This window comes from Typha angustifolia, chromosome 12 (assembly GCF_048772165.1).
Source record: "Typha angustifolia cultivar Huaian chromosome 12, ASM4877216v1, whole genome shotgun sequence".
Lineage (NCBI taxonomy): Eukaryota > Viridiplantae > Streptophyta > Magnoliopsida > Poales > Typhaceae > Typha > Typha angustifolia.
In genome coordinates this window covers 5,578,726-5,583,413 of record NC_133250.1, presented here as the reverse complement: position 1 = coordinate 5,583,413, position 4,688 = coordinate 5,578,726, and the positions used below count along the sequence as shown (strand labels likewise).

Sequence of the window (4,688 nt, the reverse complement as noted above, 5' to 3'; positions counted from 1 at the left end):
AACAGTTTGACCGTTTCATGAATGTTGACGAACCGATTGACCACATCAGACAAAGTGAACGATTCTTCAAATCAATTATTAATGCAGCCCCTCTGAGTTCCAACCAACTCCGTGGAGCTGCATGCTCATGTTTACTCCTTACATCAAGCTCCATCCAAGCCCAAACAAAAACATGACACATTATTTTCTAAAATTCAAATGCATCCTACAAAGAGATCAAGAAAGCCAATCGTCATGTGGGATCCGCTTGAGAGGACAAAGATTTTTATAAGGCTGTTTGGTGTTTTATTACGTTTATGCATCCTCCAAGTTACCTGCATGGACGAGTTCAACGTAATCAATACCAGGTTGGCCATTTCTTCTAATCTTCTCTACTTCTTTCATTTTTCCTTTGCTTTTGTTATATATCATATAATTTATGAGCACTCCGGTGCTCCTTAACTTGATTACATCATATATAATATTAAATGTGGATGCCATTTTCCACAATATTTTGCTCTATACAATTACTTACCTACTTTAATTAATAATATTTCCTAATTCTCTCTCTATCCCTCTCTATATCTTTCTATATCTCTCAAGCCTCAACCACAAAGACACCATGGCTTCTGAGCATAACAGAGGGAGGCCTTCTGTGCGACGAGAGATCCAAGGTTCAAGACCAACCCCACTCAGGTTAAGCAAGGACTCCCACAAGATCAAGAAGCCTCCTCTGGCCCCGCTTCCTCTCGATCAAGCCGCACCGCCCCTGCAAAACCGGCAGCCGATCATAATCTACGAGGTCTCCCCTAGGGTCATCCACACAAACCCTAACGACTTCATGTCCTTGGTGCAACGGTTAACCGGGGCGTCCTCCTCTTCTTCTGGTGCTCCTCCTGATATTTCTCATGCCCCTACTCCTTGGATAAATAACAGAGGGGGAGCGGTATCGCCTGCCGCTCGGCTAGCGGTGATCGAGCAAAGAAATAGCTCATCGAGAGTCGATATGGCTAGGAAGACCGATGCGGATGCGTTCGATCAATTAGGTCTTTTCCCAAGCATCTTATCTCCCCTCCCTTCTACCCTTCCGCCGATATCTCCGAATTTCTTCTCACCGTTGACGAGCGTGAATCCTCTCAGCTTCTTGCAAGAGCTTAGCCCAGCTTTCACGGCAAGCATGAATTTTGCACAGAACACCTTGGCTAGTCCTAGTTTTTTGTTATCCACCTCTATGATACCTTCACCTACTGCATATTGGGAGCTCTTCCATCAATATCAAGATCTTTGACTTGCTCAAAGAAGGACGCACATGGAGAGAGACGGCGGGGTAAAGAAGAAGTTGCTTTTGTAAATTGTGCTAAAAAGGTGGAGTACAGGAGAAGCTGGAGAAAAGAACGGAATGGATAATTACAAAGAGGGAGATTCATGCACGGAGACAAAAAATTGAGGGGATTCTATAAATTGCATTACTTCTTGCGGGCCACTTGATAGAAAAGTCCAAGCCTTGTGTCATCACTGTGAGCTAAGGTCGTTATCCATCTGATAGAGATCCAAACATGATATGCGATTCTGAAAGAAAGCATGTAATTTTTTTCTTTTCTTCTAGCTTGTAGTGGATTCTTTTAGTTCTTGTGTCCTTGCGCCACTTATATGGTGAACAAAGAACAAATAATTCTTCTTCTTCTTTTTTATATGTTGTTTGTAGTTGTAATTTATTCTTTTTCTTAGGAAGTAAGTACGTATCCCCTTGTTTGTAAATAGTGCCAGCTTCATCAGATGGCTGCTATATATAGTTCATCATCATGTAACAACTTATTGAGATGCATATTACTCTAAGCGGTATCTTATAGAATATGAAAAATAAATATTCACTGTTGCACTTATCGTCGTCTATTAGACAACAGAGTTCACAAAGGAAGAGAAGCAAGTATGTTTGTCTAATCATTTACAACAAAAAGATCTCAATGGTAAATTAAAATAGTAATGTTCACGTGTTAGGCCTGTAATGTTCTTGATTGGGTCGATCACTGTAAGATTTAAGCTTTTAGAAAGCATGGTAATCTTAAACTGTTCTTCACCTATTAAATAAAAGGGAAATTGATTAAAGTTACCCTATATTTTTGTGCTTTATCATCGTTAACCCCCTACCATGTAGGTATATATCATTTGATATCTGCATTTTAGTTTTAATACCTCAGAAACGCACTGATGGTAGTTCTTTTAACTGCCTATTCAATATAGACAAATTAAATTAGATATATAAGCAAATTGACATTAAGCTCTTGCGTAAATAATTTAAGACTAAGGTAGAAATAGAGAGGGCCGGGAACTGTCTTTAAGGTCGTGGTAGTTTTGGTGTTTTAACCATGAGCACTTCTTTCGTACTGTCAAATTAATTATTTATTAATCGGTTTGATAAAAGATCTAATAGTTAAGATTTTAAAGAATATAATAAAAATATAAAAAATATAAAAGATACTACCGGTTCAAAAGGTAATTATTGTTTGTTAAATATATTACCTTCTACATTATTTTTTAATAATTATATTATTTTAATAATTTATCAAGTAAATGACATATATATCCTTAACGGAGAGTAATGTACATATATCATAATAAGGTTATTGAAGTCTTTTTATAATTAACTTATAAAATTTTAATTAAATTTTATCTCTTTGATTATTTTTTATTATTTACATATATTTCTCATTAGTTTAAGATTGATTTAAATTAAATTTACTAATAAATAGAGATAGAGAATCATATTTAAAATAAAGTCTATCTCCAAAGAATCAAATTTAGATTGTTTAGTATTAAATGATATTTCCTGTAATTAAGGCATGACTATATCTATCATAATCATATCTAAGAGAGAAATATTAACGGAAGAAAAGAACATGTAATTATGAAGTTAGGCTTACATAATTAAATCTTCTTAACTAATATGCCCAATTTTTTTTGGAACCGGTTATTAAAACTAGCTATTATAACAGTTATTAAGATTATAAATTTTAGAGGTGTATTGAAGTATTTGCCTTTAATTTTTTTCTTTTAAAAGTGATAAATATTCTTTATTTTGTCAATTATTGTCAAGTTAAATTTAACTTATAGTGTTTTTAAGGTATTAAAAGAATATAGAAGTCATGATAAATAATCATAAATGATAGATATTAAAAGCAAAGCATAGAATGTTCTTTTATGAACTTCCAAAAATCAAACATAACGTAGTTAAGTAAGCCAAGTTTCAGGGTTTTTACACAAAAGCGAAAACAACGGCATCCAAAACCATTCTGGCTGATTCAGCATACAACAAACCCCTGCAATATTCTTTAGTTCCCTTGTCTCATACGCCTTTTGGAATGCTTTAGATAGGCCACTAAGGGCTAAAGAACGCAGAAGAAAGAGAATTGGAAAGAAGGATAGGGAGAGATACTTGTCCATAAATTGATTCAGAACGTGGGAGAGAAAGTTGACGGCTTGGTTATTTAAAATATCAAATAACTCTGGAGTAGTTGCCTTTGCATGGAAAACTTTACGGATCTTAAAAGAACGAGAAGTTGTCGATGACCAAACCCCACCCATAGCATTTAACAGCTGATGGTACTTTTGTATTCAATAGTTCTGAAGGGAATTTGGCTTCTGAACATTGTTTCTTTTATTTTTGGTTAAAAGGTGAAATTGAACTTATATTGATATTAAGACGAGAGTTATGGTGGGATCCTTGGCCCGTGAAATTCATAGCTCATGCTTTGTGGTACTAGCAAAATTAATGGTTCTCCTAACAAGGTTGTTAACTTGAGTTCTTTAGATAGAGAGGAATATCAAATAACGTCCAAGGCATACTAACAACACCAGAAGCCTAGCAATTAGCAAGGAATCTAGAGATTCCACCCCTAATGGCCAAGGCAGTAGTGGTTAACCCAAGAAATTTTCCCACAGAATAAAACCATCATATTTTGTTTTTATAATAAGCACCCAAAATACATCATGATCATTTAAAGGCTTAAACACGTTTGTGTCCACCATTGCAAATTTTGCTATAAATTAGATATCTGGTCATGCAGGGAATCCAGAAGCCATGTGAATGCCATCTAATGGTTAGGATAGCCTAGGAGCGGATTTGATCAGTGTAATCCTACTAGCTGGTTTTCATAACATGCACCCAAAAAAGAAAAAAAAAGTTCGTGATCATTTAAAGGTTTAGATATATTTTTGTCCATCATTGGAAATATTGCTATAACTTAGATATCTGGTCAAGTAGGGAATCCAGCACCCAAGTCGATGCCATCCATTGGTTAGGATAGCCGTAAATTTGCGTTCAACCAAAAATTATTTGGTGGTTTAGTAGCCTGGTGTGCAGTACACTTGAAGGAACAGCTTGATAATGTGATGGTTTGGAGTAGGTCTTAGCAACATTTAGTTCGGCGAAGCACATATCTTAAAGCTTATACTAGATAGCTTAGTATACTGGCTTAAGTTTGGTGGGGGTCTAACTGCCTTGTATCTAGTCCAGCCTATATCTAGCCTTTGGGCTCTTGAATAATAATAATAATAGAAAAAAGAGTTTGTGCTTAATCGTAAAGGTGTGTTTGGTCATAGACAAGAGGGGATCTATAATGGTTAGCTAGAAAATGATTAGGAAGGAAATAAAGGTTCCAATAGCCGAAAGAACTAATTTCAGGATTGGGTGAGTCCACATGGCCCTTCAG

At 35.7% G+C, this 4,688-nt stretch overlaps 1 long non-coding RNA gene across 1 annotated transcript; it reads left to right on the top strand.

The window, feature by feature from the left end:
• Positions 1-217: 217 nt before the first annotated feature.
• LOC140772263 (uncharacterized) lies at positions 218-1,804 on the top strand. The gene is made up of 2 exons (XR_012106272.1): positions 218-347; positions 583-1,804. It is a non-coding gene; the product is annotated as an uncharacterized lncRNA (long non-coding RNA).
• Positions 1,805-4,688: the final 2,884 nt, after the last annotated feature.